The following is a 20,823-nucleotide window of genomic DNA, read 5'->3' as shown; positions in this document are numbered from 1 at the left end:
TCTCTCTCTCTCTCTCTCTCTCTCTCTCTCTCTCTCTCTCTCTCTCTCCTTTAATCTGTTGAAGCGCTGCTGAGCAAAGCTAGCGCGCAGCTGTTCCCGCAGCCCGCATCTCGGGTCCCTTCTAGTCTCCTCTCCACCTGCCCACTCCCACTCGCACCTTACGCAGGCAGAGCCTGATGTCTGCCCTCCAAACCCTGGGTATGAGTAAAGCGTGCCTCCACCCCTCCTGGATTTTTAGGACACTGCGCTGGTCGGTCATTGCAGGGCGCCTCCGCAGAGTCTGGAGCAGATACAAGAACATCCCTCCCACGGAGTGTGTGGTACCCAGAACCTCAGTGAACTCGGATTTGAGCCTGTCTTTTCTACTAGGGTTGATGGGGAAAGGTGTGTCCTCCAAGCGTTCAGACCAGAACCTTAGACTTTCTGGGTCTCTCTTTTCCCTCCTCTTTCCCTCCTCCTCTTTCTTTCTCAAGGTGTGGGAGCTCTTCTTTTTCAGACCAGAGAGGGGCGCCTTTCTAACTCCCTTTACCCTCACCCACAGATTAAAGAAAAAAAAAAAAAAAAAAGAAGGAGAAAAAAAAAAAAAAAAAAGCCCGGGAGTAATAGCGAGCGGCTGTGCTGGGTGCTGAATGAATGGAAGCCGCGGGGCGGGCCTGCGCGCACGATGCCGTCTCCCGGAGGCCTGTAAAGGCCCTCGCCAGCGGCGCGCCCTCCTCCCGCCCCGGGCTCCGGCTGCCGCCGCTACCGCGCCCCACGCGGAGGCCTCGGCTGCAACCGGGAAGGTCGGAGGGAGGGTGGTTTCCTCCCGCCCCACACCCAGTCTCCGAGCCGGATATACAGAGTGTCACGTTTGGGAGCCCAACGAGGAGAGCGCTCTCCCTGCGGCGGGAGTACCTGCCGGGGCCTCGGGGAAGGACTGGGATTTACAGGACCACTAGTTGAACCCCACCGCGTCGGAGGAGCAGGTACGCCGGGGTCGCAGCCCAGCGCTCGCCGAGCCCACGCCGCGGAGGCCACGCCGGGCTGGGGGCAGCCCGGGGGGCAGGCGCGGGCGCAGGGGTCGGGGGTGGGGGGTGGATCCCTAAGGGCCCCGAGGGAGGGTGGGCGTGCGGCCCGGAGGACGGAGGAAGAGGTTTGGGAGGCTCTGCCCCCTGGCAACCGCCACCCCCCGCCGTCAGCCGGCGCTTACTGCCCGCCGAGGTGGAGCGCGCAGAGGGTGGCAGCGGCGGCGGGCCACGCAGGGCCCGAGAGGGTTAACCTGGGAGCCGCGCCCGGCAGCCAGGATGGAGGGAGAGAGGCGCCTGGCCCGGTCTGGCGGCGGCCTCCTTGGCCCCTGGGGCTATTCCTGAAGAGAGCGCGGTGACTCCAGGCCACGTGTGGAACTGCTCCCTGCCCGCGGTCCTTCGGGCGCCGCAGACAGCCGGCGCGCTTCCCGACCCTGCAGCGCGTGCTCGCTCGCCCTGAGCCCCATCCCTGGCCGCGCGTCCGGACCCTCCCACTCCCACTCCCACTCCCACTCCCACTCCCCCTCCCACTCTCACTCCCACTCCCGCCTCGCCGAGGCCGGGAGCCCGAGGCCGAAGTGCTCAGGGGCGTCTAGGGTGGGGTCTGCCGCTGTTGGAAGTTTGCCTCCTCTTCCTGTGGCCTGCGCGTCTTGGAAAGAGCAGGGGAGCAGAGCAGGTACCAGGAGACTCCAACTGGAGTAGATGGCTTGCGGGAAGGCTGGAAAGGCTACTCACATCCCTGGCGAGGAAGAGAACCCCCGGGGCAGTTTCATTCAATTAAAAGGTTAACCAGCTTAGTCCTAGAAACTGTAGGAAAGCATTCCATCTACCAGCTTCCTACTCTTTCACCTTTTGGGTTGGGTAGGATTATGAACAGTTACTCTTTGATGGATGAGATACCTCATGTGAGCTACCAGGTCCTCCAAGGATATGCGAGGGCTTTAGCGGCTGGTTGAATCATGTGGCGTGCCCCATTGTACCGTGAGCAAAAGCAGAGTGGGGACAGCTGACTGACCAGGAAACTTAAGTTACTCGTACTTTTCTTCTTGTGGATGCTGCATCAAGAGAAGTTTGACACTGTGGGAAAAGAAATTTGAGAATTACCCTGTGGTTTCAATTATTCATCTCTCTACCTCCATTTGTATGATTTGGCTAAGGAGCACGTTTAGTCTGAAACGGCACAGGGACTAAATAAAATTTTAAGTCAGCCACTCGAATTGCAAGAGCAGGTTTTTCAGCAAAACCCACATTTAGGGATCTTTGTGCATGAGACTTCCGGTAGATGGCCATGGGGTTTTGCCAGCCAGACTCAGGTGTTGAAATATTTCATCTGTAGTGTTTTTGCAGGACGCTGGTCTTTATAGGACTCTTTTTTCTGTTTCTGAGGGCATTTCCTGCACCTGCCTTATTAACAAATTCCTACCTTACCCCAGTTTCTAACATTGGGTTGTAATTATCCATAAAATATAGGTAATATAAATCACCATAAGTTGGTAAATCTTACCATGAAACATTTCTCCTTTATTTAAAGGAGGGACATGACATCTAATTACAGAAGAGGGAGAAGCTTTCTTTAAACGGGTGAAAAAATCAATGAAATAGCTCAGGTTTGGGTATCGTGTTGGGGTTTATGAAGAATATGGTTGTCTTGAACATCTCACCATTTGCTTTCCTGTCATCTGAAGATGTATTTTGAGTGTATGTCTGGCAACATCTGGGCAGCCTTAAGAATTCTTTGTTTTTCTCTTAACTCCAGTGCAGCCATGAAAACTCACTCATTCACAAGCACAGTCTCCAGAAGGATCATGAACAGTGACCAGGAGCATGGTGTTCCCTGACACCCTGGGCTCTGTGAGAACATTTTTTTTTTTTTTTTACTCCTGAAGAGGCATTCTTAATGCTTTTGTTAACAGAGCACTTTGAGAACCTGATAAAAAGCTATGGGGTATGAAGCACAAACATATGCACATTAACACGGAATTCTGCCTGTGGTTTCAGGAGCTCACAGCCTCCTTGATACCCAACCAGATGTTAGCCGTTCACAGACTTTGGGCAGGGCCAGCTTCATGGAAACAAACCGCTCAGTCACACGGGCTCTGAACTCAGAAGGGCCCCGCACTAGTTTTAAAGTTCTGCTGTCACTGTCAGCTCTCTTAATAATTTTCAAACAAGGAGCTCCAAATTTTCATTTTATACTATATATCCTGCAAATTCTGTGGCCAGCCCTGATCCCAGCATAACAATCCTGTTCTAGAATTTACTGCATAAGTTATGTCATAGTAATCCTACATTTCAGGTGAATTCTCCAACACAAACTTGGACTTTAGCTGCTACGTACCTGTATCGTTCAGCCCCTCTTCCTCATGCGCAGTTTCCTTACTGATTGAATAAAGATAGCAGGCAATATCTGCTACTCTTCCTCCTAAAAAGTAGTTCTGAAGATACACTAGGTAAAAAGGTAATAATTGTAAAAGCATCTGCTTCCCTTGAACAATTTTATACTAACAAAGGCTTGACTTCTACTCCTTGTTTCAGAAGTAGCTTGAGGAAAGTTGGTTAAGTACATTAAAAACGTTGCAGAACTTTTATAATAACCCTTATATTTTAGTGGGGAAAAATAAAAAGTAGCTAAGGTATTCAGTATTTTACATGTTCCTTAAAAACCATTATTTGGACAAGATTGGAATTGACAAGTAAAAGTGCAGAATAACTTCTTGGATTCCAAAGATACTTCCTGAATTAAATACGATGTTTGAGTCTAATCCATCCAAAAATTGGACAATGTGTAACTGAGTCAATGATTGACACTTAAGTTCTAAAAATCCACATTTTCAAATCTCGAGCAAGTCATTTTTAGAACACTCTAGGACATAGCCTAGCAGTGTAAAGTACACCCAGTCCTTCACCTCCTTTAACACTAGGGAAGAAACTGAGAAACTTTCGGCAAGTTCTCTGTCCCCACTCTCCTCCCTTAACTACTTCTCTCATCTCAGATCTTCTCTTTACCCCAGCTTTCATTCCCAGTATGATGACAACACACACCAAAGTGTTGAGGAAGAAAACAGTGAAAGGAAATGAGTCAAATCCTCATATCAAAGTCTTAAAATGGGGGCACTAAATGGGGTGGTTGGAGACTCCTTTCATACAACTACTCTGTGCAGAGACATGCTGTGTACTTTAGCTTATGAAGTACTAGGTCCTATACTCGATAGACACGACATCATTGGCAAGACAAAATATGTCAATATAAGGTGTTAATTAACAGTAGTAGATGAGTTGTTACAAGGCAATAGAAGAGTAGACACCAAATGAATGGTGCAGATAGTAAGTGCAGTGAGTTCCCAAGAATAAAATGCATTAGTGAAGCTTAAGAGGAAGGTTACATGAGATGTTCCTTAAAGCTCTGCTCCAAACGGAGGTGAACGAAGGAGTCTTCTGGCTGATTGGTGTGCACAAAATGAAAATCTGGATGGAGCTAAAGTTTTATGTAAGGAAAAGGCAGGAGATAAAACTGTAAGGGAACTTTCCAGTGGTTGGCTTCATTCATGTAATAAATAATTAAGCCTCCTCTGTGACCAGACACAGGGTCAATTTTTCTGTATTTAGTGTTGAATAAAGCAGACATCTTGTAGAACTTACAGACATTTAACAAAGGAACATAATAACAAATTGTTGGAAGTAGTATGAAGAAGAACAGGGTTCTATTAAAAAAAAAAAACAACAACAGGCTGGCTCAGACGGTGTTCTGGGAAGACAACGAAAGACTTAAATTGATACTTGAAAGAAGCATAGGGATTGGCTTGGGAATAAAGTAAAGGAAGGAAAAGCAATCTGGGCAGAGGAAGTAGCAATGGGAAGGCTGCAAGGAAAAGGCTGGAAGTATTCAGGGAACAGAAAGGAAGCATGGCTGGAGTTTCGGGAGAAATTGCTGTGAAGCTGGACAGGAGTATAGTGAGGTAGGCAAGAGCTTGATCATGGAAAACCTCACAGATCTTGACATTGATTTTGAATTTTATGTTGGTGGGAAGCCATGAAGACTTTGAAGTCAGAGACTATGTAATTTACATTTTAAGAGATCTTTATGGGTACAATATGGACAAAGGACAAGAAAGAAAAAGAATTGGAAGAAGGAAGACCAGTTAGGGCAGAGTGCCATAAACAGCACTGACGGAGAAGGTAGAGAGAAGTGGGCAGACTTGAGATCTATTCTGAAGGTAGAATTGATACAGCTTGCTGATAGATTGGATATGAGAGGTGCGTGAGGCAGAAAGAAGTGGGAGAATGAATTATTTCAGTAGATACTGCTGGATGTTTGTAATCCAAACCAGTAGACTCATGTACATATGACTTAGAGTTGCTAGAAGAACTGAAAAATGAAGTGAAAGCTGGTAACCTTGCTTAGTATCTCTGGGAAATATACCAGCTACTGGGGTAGAAGTGAGAGAGAGGAGGGAGATACTTTTGCTTTTTATACTATCATTTCTACTGTAGGGATTATTTTTAAGCCATCACATATTTTATCATTTCTTAAAAAGTTACTGCAGCAACAAATATGGCTCCTGCTTTGCTGGTTTGAGCACATGAATGGAACACGGGGCCATTTCCTACCATGACAAAAATAAGGAGAGAAAAGTCTAATCCTTACCAAAGTGATTGGTTCTAAAACATAATTCATAATTCTGAAAACCTTTTCATTCTTCCCCCTTGTTTATATTGGTGTTTCCCAAAATGTAGTCTGTGGATCATTAGTGTTTTGGGATATTAATAACAGTTAAGTGAAGAAAAAAAAAAAAAGCTTTCCTGATCATTTAAATTTGAGAAACACTTGATTTAACCTGGGTAACTTGTCTTATTGCAGGAATCCTCAGAGCCTTTAATTTACTAATTAGCGCATTAAGAATCAAGAAAGAAGGGATATTTTATGTCACATTTCCTAAACTTATTTGACCTCAAAATGCTTTTTTGTTAGAACATCTGACAGAGTCAGCATTTAGCATAATGTGCTTTGGGAAATGCTGCCCTATATTAATAGATTAAACCTTTTAACATTTACATCCCTCTATTCACCATCAACTTCTCTCATCCCTTTAATGCCCCTCAGCTGGAAGAAAGTGGGAGACTAGAATGGACTCTCTTAACAGGCTGTAAGTTGATGATGAAACCATTCTGCTCTATGGATAAGAGATAAAGAGATATTCATAAGCAAGTTTTACAGTCTGATTAAAAAGAAGCTTTAATTTATTGACTGATTGATTGATTTAAATTTCTACTTTCATGATTTCATTTCTACTTTCAGACCTCCCTGAAGTATGTTCTGTCAAGTCTAGATTTACACAGGAGGAACCTTAAACATAGGTAGTGGGGAAGACTTCACAGGGCCTCTCTTGTTCCATGGCAGGTCTGGGCCTTACTTGATGTTCATAATGTATCTCTTACAGGACAATACAATGAGAATACATAGGGTGTCTGTAGGAGCAATGATTTTGCAGTGAATCTCATATATCTTCTCTCCTTCTCCCCAGTGCATTTGCATGGTGGTGGGTTGGAGACAGAATTGCAATTTATGACCAAAGAAAAGTGCAACCAAAGGAACAGAACAGGAGAAACAGGTTCACACAGCTGTGGACTCTGACCATGGCTTCATCCATTGGGTCCTCTAGCCCAGGGGTGGGCAAACTATGGCCTGAGGGCCAAATCTGGCCCCTGCCGGCTTTTGTGTATCCCTTGAACTAAGAATGGTTTTAATATTTTTAAGTGGTTGGAAAAAAAATCACGAGAATAATGTTCTGTGGCACGAGAAAATTATATGAAAACCAAATTTCAGTGTCCATAAATGAAGTTTTATTGGAAAATAGCCAGTGTCATCTATCTATCATCATACTATCTTAGGAGCTTTAGTGTTCTACCCAGTGAGTAGTTGTGACCAGCAAAGCCTAATACATCTGGCCCTTTACAGGAAATGCCAACAACCCCTGGGTTCTAGGTTATTAAACTCACTGGCCACAATTTTAATTGCACAATTTTAATTGATTTGTTTTTCATTTGTTTTATATTTTAAGGGATAGTGTTAGCTGAGGCTGCTATAGCAAAGTACCATAGACTGGGTGGTTTATAAAAACAAATTTATTTCTAACAGTTTTCGTGTCCGGGAGAGTTCCTGGGTTCATAGATGCTCTTTTACACAGTGGCTGCACCAATGTTCGTAGATGATCCAAGAGATTACTGCCTGTGTTTTCTTCTAGGAGTTTTATGGTTTTGGGTCTCACTTTAGGTGTTTAGTCCATTTTGAGATTATTTTTGTGTATGGTGTAATAAAGTGGTCAGTTTCATTCTTTTGCATGTAGCTGTCCAGTTTTGCCAACACCATTAATCAAATCTTTCCCCCATTGTATGTTCTTGCCTCTTTTGTCATAGATTAGTTGACTGTATCAATATGGTCTGGGCTCCTAACCTGTTCCATTGTTTATAGATGCCCATCTTTTCACTGTAACCTCACCTGGTGGAAGGGAAAGGGAGTTCTGGAGTCCTTTTTCTCTCTTTATAAAAAAAAAAATTTTAGGGGCACCTGTGTGGCTCAGTTGGTTAAGCAACTGACTTCGGCTCAGGTCATGATCTCATGGTTTGTGGGTTCTAGCCCCACTTTGGGCTCTGTGCTGGCAGCTCAGAGCCTGGAGCCTGCTTTGGATTTTGTCTCCCTCTCTCTCTGCCCACCCCCAATTGAGCTCCATGTCTCTCTCTCTCTCTCTCTCTCTGTCTCTCGAAAATGAATAAATGTTAAAAAAAATTAAAAAGAATTTATTATTGAAATATAGTTGACATACAATACAACGTATTAGTTTCAGGTGTACTACATAGTAATTCCACAAGTCTATACATTACACAATGTTTACCACAATAAATGTAGTTACCATCTGTCACATGCAACATTATTACAATATTATGGGCTATATTCCTGATGCTGTACTTTTCATGCTTGTGACTTATTTATTTTGTAACTAGAAATTTGTACCTCTTAATCCCCTTCCTTTATTTTGTCCATCCCCACCTTCCTCCCCTTTGGCAACCACCACTTGTTCTCTGTATTTACAAGTCTTTTTCTGTTTTTTTGTTTGTTTCTTTTTTAGATTTCACATACAGTTTGGCTTTCTCTGTCTGACTTATTTCACTTGGCATGATATCCTCTAGGTCCATCCACGTTGTTACAAAAGGCGAGATTTCATTGTTTGTTTTTTTTTTTTTGGTTTTTTTTTTTGTGGTTGAATTAATGTTTTCATTTTCTTTGGGTAAACAGTAGTTGAATTGCTGGATCATATGGTATTTCTCTTTTTAATTGTTTGAGAAACTGCCATACATTTTTCCACAGTGGCTGCACCAGTGCAATGGCTGCGCTTTTGCATCAATCGTGCGCAAAAGTTCTTTTTATTTCTTGTGTGTTTGATACTAGACATTCTGAATGGTGTGAGATGGTATTTCTTGTGGTTTTCATTTGCATTTCCCTGATGATTAGTGATGTTGGCCATCTTTTCATATGTCTGTTGGTGATCCATAGATCTTCTTTGGAAAATATTTGTTTGGGTCCTCTACCCGTTTTTTGAGTTTACTTGGGTTTTTGTTCTTCTTGTTGTTGTTGTTTTGGTGTTGAATCGTATAATTTCTTTCTATATTTTGAATCTTAACTTCTCATTAAATATATCATTTGTGAATATCTTCTCCCATTCAGTAGGTTGCTTTTTTTTTTAATGGTTTCCTTCAATGCACCAAGGTTTTTGGTTTGTGTAGTTCTAATAGTTTAATTTTTTGCTATTCTTTCCCATCCTGAGGAGATCTATCCAGAAAAATGTTGCTAAGGCTGATATCCAAGATATTAATGCCTACATTTTCTTCTAGACGTTTTATGGTTTCAGGTCTCATATTAGGTCTTTACTCCATTTTGAGGTTATTTTTGCCTATGGTGTAAGAAAATGGTTCAGTTTCATTCTTTCGCATATCCAGTTTTCCCAACACCATTTAGCAAAGAGATGATCTTTTTCCCATTGTATATTTTTACCTCTTTTGTTGTAGATTAATTGACCATATAAACATGGGTTATTTCTGGGCTCCCTATCCTGTTCCATTGTTTATAGATGCTCATCTTTTAATTGTAACTTCACATAGTGGAAGGCACAAAGGAGTTCTCTGGCATCTCTTGTATATGGATGTTAATCCCATTTGTGAGGATTCCACCCTCACAACTTGATCACCTCCTAGAGGTCCCACCTCCAAAGACCATCATACTGGAGAGTAGATTTCAACCTAGGAATTTTGAGGAGAGTCAAACATTGTCTATAAGTTGTAAATAGATTTCCTAGAAGCTCCTCAATCATTATTGCCATTGGAGTCTTGACAGTGCTATTTATTGTCCGTAATTAGTGTAGCTAATATTACATGCCAATGTGAGGAGCAGAAGATAGTGTTGAAGGTAATCATTTTTGAGAGTTACTCAAACATTTGAACTGCTAGATTAAGGATGGGCACTCAGATAGACATAACTAGAACCTGAAGAGATAGGGTAATTAACTTTAATATTAATTAGTTGTTGAAATCTGCTACCTATGACCATGGACTTACTGTAAGGTGTCACCTTCAATTTTTATTTCATTAATGAAGCAAATCTATTTTTTATTTATGTAATCTTTTTTATAAATATTGATGTTTTTAAATTTTTTTAATGTTTATTTTTGACAGAGAGAGAGAGACAGAGTACAAGTGGGGAGGGGCAGAGAGAGACACACACAGAATCTGAAGTAGGCTTCAGGCAGCACAGAGTGCAATGCAGGGCTTGAACTCATGAACTGCAAGATCATGACCTGAGGCGAAGTCAGTTGCTCAACCAATTAAGCCACCTAGGTGCCCCAAATATTTATGGTTTAAGGGTGATAGTCTTAACTTAGGGGTAACGAAAATACACATTTTATTGTCTCCATCTTACTTTTATTGAATCAGGATTTTTAGCATGAGCATCCTATGTGCTTCATATATAACCAGCACAGCTCAGGTACAAAATGTATGAGCAACTGATCCAAGTTCTTCCATGGGATATAGAACCAGAAGATAGGGTTCTTGAAGCTTGGTGCTTAGAGTTATCATTGCTATCATGAAATCATTCCAGGTGCATGTATGTAGTGGGAATCAATATGAAATATGGGACTCCTTGCCAAGTACACTGATCAGGAGATTGCATAATGACTAACTCAGAGGCATACCTTAAAAAAAAAGAATTGATTTCAGGTAACATCTTCATTCAGTAGGCTTTTTTTTTTTTTTTTTTTTTTTTTACTTAACACCTATACCAATGCAAAGAATATTACAGTAAAACCTTGGCTTGCAAGTAACTTGTTCTGCAAGTGTTCCGCAAGACAAGCAAATATTTCTAATAAATTTTATCTTGATAAGTGAGTGACGTCTTACAATACGAGTAGTACATGATGCCAACTGTCACATGATCACAACTAAGCTGGTGGTTCTTCTCTCTCTTTTTCTCTCTCACTGTCTCTCTCTCTCTCTCTTTTTCTGTCTGTGGGATTGTGGATAATCATCTTTCGTGCTCATCTCAGGCCACATGTTTGGCAGAAATCAGTGACTTTTCAGAACGTTGGAAGGTGCCCACAACTGGCACTAGTGAATTTTTTTCACTTCAAAGCACCGATGGACAGTCCTTTGCTTTTCCACACAAGAGTACGCTTCAGAATGCTTTGCTTCATTCTTGGTCATTGGATACTTTCCTTGTTAAAGTTGCATGAAAAGAAAAGGATTCCATTTGAGCCAGTAGATAGCAGTGATTCCGTTAGTAATTATGAAAGTCATCCTACACAATAACCCTCCTCTCTCGTCTTCCTCACACCAGCCATGAAGGTTTTCAAAGGGAACTGCAGGTTAATTTATTTTTATTTATATTTTGTATTATATTATAGTATTGTAATCACTTTTATATGAATATTATTTGGGTTGCAGAATGAATCATCTGAGTTTCCATTATTTCTTACGGGGAAATTTGCTTTGATATACAACTGCTTTGGATTACAAGCGTGATTCCAGAACAGATTATGCTCGCAAGCCAAGGTTTTACTGTATATATATATTTTTTTGTGTAATCAACAATGTGATTCAGTAGACTGTGAAAAAAATTGTTCTTACTATAATTATCAAACACTAAGAATAGCACGCGTTTCTTGTTTTAGTCATGATTTATTTAAAAAGTCCTTGATAAGTTTGTATCCTTAACTCCTGCAGTCCAGCAAAACCATTTCCAAGCTGTAGCCTACAACAGGTGTTCCCTGTGGCCTCTGGACATATTGGTTTTTTGCTTGTTTGTTTTTAAGGTATTTTAACTTCCCAGTCCCCTCCAGAGATGGCCCAAAGCCTTGAAGCATACATTTGAGGTGAGGAAGGGAAAGCAGACACTTCCCTGTGAATCTGTGTGGACAAAAACTACGGCCTCTCCTATCCCTCAGCTGAGGAGTTGTTGGGTCAGTAATATTTGCTGGTGAATAACAGGATGACCACAGGAGGCAAGAATAATATTTCCTGAGCCAAGAAATGAGAAAAAGTCATTGTGAAAACATGGCACATTTTAGATCATTTCACAAAAATGATGCTTTATTTATCACAGGTCAGTGAGAGGACATATCCCACAAAAATCACACAAACCCTGGCATCCTTGAGGGCAGGATAGTTGGAAATTAGGAAGACCATTAAATTATGTGTCTGGTCTCAACATATTTGAAACCACTTAAGCACTTCCAGAAGAATTAGATATGCCAATGCACAATATTGTCAAGAAACTGGAAGAATCTGCCCAGAAGAATGTGGTAAACTGAACGAAAGCAGCTGTGTGTAACAATTCAGTGTGAGTGCGTGTATTGAAGGTTTTTGCTTACTATTTTCAAGAAAGGATTTTAAAATTAAAAGATGTGTGGGGCGCCTGAGTGGCTCAGTCAGTTAAGCATCCGACTTTGGCTCAGGTCATGATCTTACGGTTCATGAGTTCAAGCCCCACATCGGGCTCTGTGCTGACAGCACGGAGCCTGCTTTGGATCCTCTGCCCCCCTCACTCTCTGCCACTCCCCCACTCACGTGCATGTGCACTCTCTCTCTCTCTCTCTCTCTCAAAAATAAACATTAAAAAAAGATGTGTGGGTAGTAACAGCATAGTTTTTTTCAGTAATAAAATCATCTTCAAGATGGACAATATTCATTTAATAAAAATAGAGCCACTTATCAAAAACTTAAGAGAAATTGCCACTTAATTTCACATGAAACAAATATATAAATAATATCCTGATAAGCATTAATGAAATCAATTTCATGTCAGTCTGTGTATTTTCATTTCTTTTACACTGTAACTGTTGTCTCATTCTGAATTGAATCGTATTTCAGTTGAGTTTTGTTTATACAAGACCTTCAGGACCTATCTGCCCTGAATATGAGCAGAAGATCTAAAAGATGGGCACTTGTTCTCTTACCACAAGACTTGGAGAGCCTTAAGATTTACTTCCGGAAGTAGTTTCAAATCACGGGTATCTCTGATGGTTTGAAAGAGTTAATTTCTCATCCAGATGAGCCATTGTACTTGTCAAAACTCTCTCCCTAGTAGAATTCTGACCTTGTCTCTCCCTTCTTTTCCTCCTGCTATTTCGGTGTGGTCCTGCCTGAAGCAACAGTTATGCAAGAGCCACGGAGTGTGTTACAGATCACAGGACTGCACGTTTGGTACATTTAGGCCTCGGTTTCTGTAGGACAGCGGGAAACTTTCTCAATTTAGACTTCCGTGAACTCCTAGACATACTGAATGTCGCCACATACCTCACTATCATGTCTTCTGTACAGAGTGGGCACAACAAATAGCTTTGCCTTACCTAAGTATACTACTATACTAAGTTGTTGAGTGTTCGAGTACCTTCTCTATATGTGGCCCAATTCCCTCATTTTATAGAAAAGAAAAGCCAGTCCCAAAGACATCAAATGACTTGTCACATATCCATTTAATGGATGAATGTATACCAGTATCCAAATCTTATGACCGCCAATCCCATGACCATTTTATTCATTCATTCCTTCATTCAGTCAACATTCATATGATTTTGGAAAGTCTGCGATGTACCAGACAGGGTGTTTAGCTCTGCAGATGTATGATGAACAAGTTATAGTACCTGCCTTTAAACTTTAGTGTCCCTACTCTTTGAGCAGTGTTTAACCAGTTACAGCTTTGGAGTTCGTGAAATCTTTCAGTAAAGATCTTCAGCGTAAAATATAAACTTCTCATAGGTTTTAATTCCCTGCTTCTTCTCCCTCCTAACCAGCCCCAGTCAATGGTTTAGCTTCCCACAGTCCTGAACAATTAGCATCAATAAGAGTATGCTGGGAAATGGCTGCATTCTTTTGTGTCTCGCTTCTTCATTCAGCATTATGTTTATAAAATTATCCAAATTGTATGAATTTATAGATTCTTCATTCTCATTGCTATATAGTACTCCATACTGCGAATATACCACTTTCAATTTTTTTGTTTCACTATTTTTTTAAATGCTGAATACTTTTATTTTTTATTTTTTTAACTTATTTTTTTTTTAACTCGTTAGTTAACATACAGCGTAGTATTGGCTTCAGGGGTAGAACCCAATGATTTATCACTTACATATAACACCCAGTGCTCATCCCAACAAGTGCCCTCCTTAATGCCCATCACCCATTTAGCTCATCCCCCCATCTGCCCCCCTCCAGCAACCTCAGTTTGTTTTCTGTATTTAAGAGTCTCTTATAGTTTGCTTCCCCTCTGCTTTTATCTTATTTTTTCTTCCCTTCCCCTATGTTAATCTTTGTCTTTCTTAAATTCCACATATGAGTGAAATCATATGATATTTGTCATTCTCTGCCTGACTTATTTCACTTAGCATAATACTCTCTAGCTCCATCCACATTGGAAATGTCAAGGTTTCATTCTTTTTTGATCACCAAGTAGTATTCCATTATACACACACACACACACACACACACACACACACACACACACCCCACATCTTCTTAATCCATTCTTCAGTCGATGGACATTTGGGCTCTTTCCATAATTTGGCTATTGTTGATAGCACTGCTGTACACATTGGGGTATGTGTTTTGTTCCACTACTGATGAACACGTGTAGTTTCCACTATGGGGTTCTTAACAATAGTGTTACCAAGAACATTCTTATGAATGTCTTTTGTTGAATATGTATATACATTTCTGTTGGGTATACCAGGCATGGAACTGCTTTACATAGAGCACTTTGCTGAAATCTGCCAAAGAATTTTCCAAGCTAGTTGTATACTTTATACTCCCAGAAGCAGTAGAGAGATTCCATTGTTTCCTATCCTTATCAACACTTCTTATTTTCTGTCCTTTTCATTTTAGCCATTTTGATGGGAGAGTAGTTGTATAGCATCATGGATTTGTTTGTATTTCTTTGGCGACTGACAAGACTGAGAATCTTTTTATATTTTTTTTTGGCCATTTGGATATCTTCCCTTGAGAATTACTCAAGTCTTTACCCACCCATTTGTCCGTCTTTTTAAATATGTGTGCATATACTTTATATATTTTAGACATAATTCCTTATTGGATATATGTATTGTGAATGTCTTCTTCCAACTGGAGCTTCCTTTTTCACTCTTAATTTTTTATTTTTTATTTTTTTTATTTTTAAAATTTTTTTTTTCAACGTTTATTTATTTTTGGGACAGAGAGAGACAGAGCATGAACGGGGGAGGGGCAGAGAGAGAGGGAGACACAGAATCGGAAACAGGCTCCAGGCTCTGAGCCATCAGCCCAGAGCCTGACGCGGGGCTCGAACTCACGGACCGCGAGATCGTGACCTGGCTGAAGTCGGACGCTTAACCGACTGCGCCACCCAGGCGCCCCCTTAATTTTTTCTTTTGATGAACACAAATTCTTAATTTTAATAGAGTCCAGTTTATTACTATTATTCTTCTGTAGTTACTGCTTTTTGCCTACTCATAGATCAGAAAGATGTTCTCTTCTAAATGCTTTATTGTTTTGCCTTTCATACTAAGATCTGCTATCCACCTGGAATTAATTTTTTATATGATGCAAGAAATAAAAATGCATTTTCCATCTGGATATCCAATTGACTCAGTACCATTTACTCAAATTCTGCGAATGATTGCAAATCAGGGGACACAGCAACAGTTTGGACACCTCAGAACTAACACATTTAAGCATAAAGTCAGCTAAAACACATCTCAGTGTAATAACTTCTGAAGCCCATGTGACTATGGGTTAGGGTCAAAGCACTTACTTGACCTGCATATTTGGACCTAATTTCTTGTCTAATGGGTTAGGTGAAATAAAATGAATTAGTTTATTTCACAAAAGTCAAAGTATAAAATTCAAAACAAACTCATGTCTAAGATATGGATAAAAAAATTACTATGTTAATAGAGTGATGAGTTTATGACCAAAAGTTTAAGGAACAAAAATCAAAAGGCTTATCTTCAGTTATTAAGGAAGATAAATAAAGGCCCTACCTGTCTTCATTGAACTTACACACTAAATGTCTCACTAGTTACCTCCTCACTTCAAGATGAAAGATCCCTGGAATAATGAGAAATTGAAGGCAGGAAGATTAATTAGGTGGCCATTCATTCTTTCATGCATTCATCTAATGTATTTATTTAGTGATTAATGTCAAGTATTATGTCAAATCCTGTGAATATTATGAGTAGTAAAACATACTTCCCTCAAGATGTTTGCAATCAGGTGGAGAAAGACAAATCATCAGTTATATACAACAGTATTGAATGGGGGCTCTGCAAATTTAACAGATCAGACTTTCAGCTCAGCCTGGGCTGAAATGGGGGGTAGAATTGGAAATTGCTTCCCAAAGGACATAAGTCTAAGCCTTGCCTAGTGAAGGGTAGGGTAGGATAGGGTAGGGTATATGGCCAGGTGATCTCTTCTACAAGTGTATATGGCATGGCCTCTGGAGCTAGTCTACAAGCTTAGTGATCTAAGGTAAAAGACTTTGATTTCTCTGTGCTTCAGTCTCCTATTTGTAAGATGTGGTTTATAATAGAAAATTCCAGAGTTCTTGTACTAATTCATGAATTAATACATGTAAACCATCTAGAAGAGTGGTTGGTACAGAAGAGGTGTTTGTTGAGTCCCGTTATTGTCACACACAAGGGTTAAATATTTTAAATTGGTCCTGGCTCTGGAGAAACAAAGAGGTATTATCTACCACATCTATAGTCCAATGTAAAAGCTAAGGCAGAGAGAGAAAAGACCAGAACTTAGGAATCAGACTCTCATCATATTCCTGCTACCTGCTCACTCAGTGACTATGTCTACCTTAGAACATGACTAGATTATCTGTGAAGTCCCTTCCAACTCTCATGGCCTATGATTCTACAGCTCTTGCTTGACATGGATTTAATAAATATGTTTTTTTCTTCTTGTGGTAGAGAAATAAAAAAAAAGAAATTTGATTTTGAGATTTATAGCTGAGTGATTGGGTGAGCAGTGATATCACTTCAAAAGAAGTAGGTATGTCATGAACAGACTGGCATGTGAAAACCCATTCATATATAGAATTTTCCGGTTGGGAGAAACCACTCTGTCTTTTTAATTCAGTGTGGTGGAGAGGCAGTGCATTTTGGTCGTTAATAACACCCACAGAAACAGGAACCTGGTTGCCTGACTCAAATAGTTGGATACTTTTTAGCAAGTTACTTAAGTGCTCTGCATCTAGGTTCCTTCATCTGTAAAATGCAGACAAAATGCAGCCTGCACTATACACAGTCGCCATTTGTAGGTCAAAATGGTTGAGTGTTGGCAATTCCTCATGGTTCAGCTTAGTAATAGATTCTTTCTAAGGGGCTATACTGAGAAATAAATGACTTCATATGTGTCACGTGCAAAGGATAGTGCTCAACACAATAAGATAACATAGAAATGTTTTCTTTATTATTAAGGCTATTTGGCTGGTTCAGAATCTACTACACCAAGTTTAATTTGGTCAGGATAATTAGGCATTGCATAGTATGTCTGTTTAGGCCTCTTTTCCATCTTTATGCTTACATAATCATGAGGCTTTGGTTGGGTAATTTGTCTGTAAGGTACTGTTGTGTTCACTTTCATTGCTGCAACCCACTTCCATTTGGCTTAATTCCATTGCTCTCCTTGGTTTCTTCTTGAAAGGGAAATTTAGCATCAAAGTTCCTGGGTTGAAGCTAGCTTCCTGTCCCTCTTGTTTTCTCCTCAAAGCCCTACCATCCCTCCCCAGCCTGGTCCTTGGCATCTGTGAGCCTAGGGTCCGTCTCCTTCAGAGGGTAGTATGGGTCCTGGCCATCCATCCTCTGAGGGCCCTCGGCATTCCAGACACCAGGTTTCTCCTGCAGGGAGGGTGAGAGGAGCTGAGGACATCTAAGAGTGGTCTTGGGGGAGGCCCAGAAAAGAGGAGAGCAGAGAGGATGGTAAAAGGAGCCCCAGCCAACCCTAGGGAGCAGGGGAGTGGGGCAGAGCCTGTTGGGAAGCCACGCTCTGACTGCATGACTTTTGACGAGTATTAGTGTGTCTGTACGATGAGGATCCGATTGTGCGTGAACCAAGATGCAGAGAGATGTTAGAGAAGTAGCAAAAAGAAGACAAGAAACATGCCCTTCCTGAGTAAAAGCAGTACTAGCTACAGTTCCTTACAAAATTGTTCATTGGCTGTTGCCCAGTGTCACCCATACATTAACCATGATTCACATTATTGGGTTGGTCTGATGTACATCCTGGTTTGTGACTTGTCTTTTTTTTTTTTTTTTTTTTTGGTACATTCTTTCTGGTGTTTTTTTGAAGAACAGATGTTCTTACTATTACTGTTGGTGAATTTACCTCATGTTTTTTCTTTGTATTGAGATTTTTGTGTCTTTAAAGAGATCCTTCCTTATCTGCTTCATTTATGAAGTAATTAGTTTGTGGGACATCTCCTCAGTTAGACTGTGGTTTCAGACTCAAGGTTGCAATGATCCTTCCTCTTGTTGGTGTTAGCATGGTGACACCATTTACACAAAGGAGGGAAATACTCTAATGATAAAATGCAGGATAAAAAATAATGACTGATGGGGAGCCTGGGTGGCTCAGTCGGTTAAGTGTCCGACTTTGGCTCAGGTCATGGTCTCGCAGTTTGAGTTCAAGTCCTGCATCAGGCTCTGTGCTGACAGCTCAAAGCCTAGAACCTGCTTGGGATTCTGTGTCTCCCTCTCTCTCTCTCTGCCCCTTCCCCTGCTCGCACGCTGTCTCTCTTGCTCTCTCAAAAATAAATAAACACTGAAAAAATTTAAAAAAAAATGGCTGATGAAAATCACCTGTACTATTAAGTGGTTAACAAGTCAAGATACTGTGCTAGGTAGGCAGTTCACAAACACTGTATCACATCAGCCCTGGGAATTACACATTTTGCAAATGAAGAGAATAGGGCCAGTTTAAAATATAGTCATTAGGGAAGCATTAACATAAAAATATAGTCATTACTGAAGCATAACTTTAGTTAAGAGAGACACCTCCAACTCAAAGATCTATTTGGAGGGGTGTCTGGCTGGCTCAGTCAGTAGAACATGCAACTCTTGATCTCAGGGACGTGAGTTCAAGCCCCATGTTGCATATAGAGCTTATTTTAAAAAAATTATTTTGAGGGTGAGTCTAAAGAATGCTTTTGGTATTGAAACACACCCATTGTTTGAATGTGTAAACATGTTTGTATTGAGTATCATCAGATTTTCCTGGAAATCAATGAAAAATGATTCTATACTCATTTTTGATGGTCACTTTCTCAGGAACAGAATCATGGATTTGTCTTTATTACTAAGAGACAGTTTACAAAATAATTATGCTGGTAGGCAAATATTTGAAGCCTTGGAGAGGAAATTGACTGTTGAGGATATTGTCCTTGCAAATTCAGAACCTTTGAGCTCCTAGAGTTCTGATATTCTAATCTACAATGGTTGAGAAAGAAATATAGAACAGAGAGTTATCAGGAGCACCAGGGTGGCTCAGTCGGTTAAGCATCTGACTTCAGATTAGGTCATTATCTCACAGTCCGTGGGTTTGAGCCTTGTGTCAGGCTCTGTGCTGACAGCTCAGAGCCTGGAGCCTGCTTCAGATTCTGTGCCTCCTTCTCTCTCTGCCCCTCCCCTACTCACATTGTGTCCCTCTCAAAAATAAATAAACATTAAAAACAATTTAAAAAAAAAAGAGTTATCAGGTGTACCTGAGTTCTAGATGTTGTTATATAGGGAAAGCAGGAAGCAAATGAACACCTGGTGAAAGCCTTTTTTCCTCATTATCTATGGGAGTTAGGAGACTACAGTTTATTTTATCAAAATTTAAGTCTTGGCTCTGTCACTGGACTTGGCCTTAACCAAATCACTCAGTATCTCTGTTCCATAGGTTCCACATCTATGGATAATAACATCTACACTATTTACCTCCCAGGATGGTTGTGAAAAAATACTAAAATGTGCACGTGAAACTCTACAAGAATTGTTAAGATAAAGTGTAAGATATGACAAGAGTTGCTACTGTTAATAGTAAAGCCATATTGATAGCATATAAGACTGGTAATTGTGTGTGTGTGTGTGTGTGTGTGTGTGTGTGTACAGGCTCTAACACCTATACATAATTTTGTACACAAATAATAATAATAATAATGGTAATAATAGTAATCCTTTGTATTTAAATTCTATTTTACACTCCTTGGAATGCTTGTACAATTCCTTATTCATGTGAGCCTCAGAAGCACCCTGTGAGTGGTTGTCACACTTTTCCATATTGCTCAGGTGGATCTCTACATTGTCACCAAAAGAAAGCCTCTCCTCTTTTGCAACTTCTGCAACTTTTGTCAGTCCCTGTTGCTATTACCTTTCACCTCCAGATCATTATCTGGTATTTGGCAACTATGTAACTCACACGTCCCTTCCTTTCCAAACTCTGAGAGTCTCTTCAAGTTCAACACCCATGTGGAGGACACACAACACTCTAGTGCCTTGACCTCACATCTTCATTAGCTTTCGTTTCAAGCACTAAACCCTGTATTTTTAGAAACCTACTTCCAAGGCCAATCCTAAGGCTTCCAAATTGTTCCAGACTCCTGCATCTAAATGTGCCTGTCACACATGTAGAGTGACATTGTTTTTTTTTTTAATTTTTTTAAATGTTTATTGTTTGAGAGAGAGAGAGAGGCAGAGCACAAGCGGGGGAGGGGCAGAAAGAGAGGGAGACATGAAGCAGACTCTAGACTCTGAGCTGTCAGCCCAGAACCTGACACAGGGCTCAAACTCATGGATCTTGAGAACATTACCTTTTTTTTAAATATTTTTTTCAACGTTTTTATTTTTATTTTTGGGACAGAGAGAGACAGAGCATGAACGGGGGAGGGGCAGAGAGAGAGGGAGATACAGAATCGGAAACAGGCTCCAGGCTACGAGCCATCAGCCCAGAGCCTGACGCGGGGCTCGAACTCACGGACCGCGAGATCGTGACCTGGCTGAAGTCGGACGCTTAACCGACTGCGCCACCCAGGCGCCCCTTGAGATCATTACCTGAGCCAAAGTCGGGCTCTTAACTGACTGAGCCACCCACGAGTCCCATAGAGTGACATTCTTTATTTCCAGCTCTCTTGTTTTCTTTCTCCCACCAAAGCTCCTATTCCAATGCAGGAAGACCTCTAGTCATTTTTGACTCCTCTCTGCTGATACCACACACACACACACACACACACACACACACACACACACACACACAC

At 41.0% G+C, this 20,823-nt stretch overlaps 1 protein-coding gene across 1 annotated transcript in view; it reads left to right on the top strand.

Annotated features, from left to right (window-relative positions):
- The first annotated feature begins 662 nt into the window (after positions 1–662).
- The window catches only part of FAR2 (fatty acyl-CoA reductase 2), a 153,061-nt gene continuing 132,900 nt past the window's right edge, over positions 663–20,823 (top strand). Inside the window, exon 1 of the mRNA XM_040488530.1 lies at positions 663–965. The gene's annotated coding sequence lies outside the window, so the exon portion shown is untranslated. The remainder of the gene's footprint in view (positions 966–20,823) is intronic.

Source organism: Herpailurus yagouaroundi, unplaced genomic scaffold, assembly GCF_014898765.1.
Source record: "Herpailurus yagouaroundi ecotype Mexico unplaced genomic scaffold, PumYag 166, whole genome shotgun sequence".
In the NCBI taxonomy this organism is placed as follows: domain Eukaryota; kingdom Metazoa; phylum Chordata; class Mammalia; order Carnivora; family Felidae; genus Herpailurus; species Herpailurus yagouaroundi.
The sequence above is the reverse complement of the archived record's forward strand: the minus strand, read 5'-3'. Positions and strand labels throughout refer to the sequence as shown.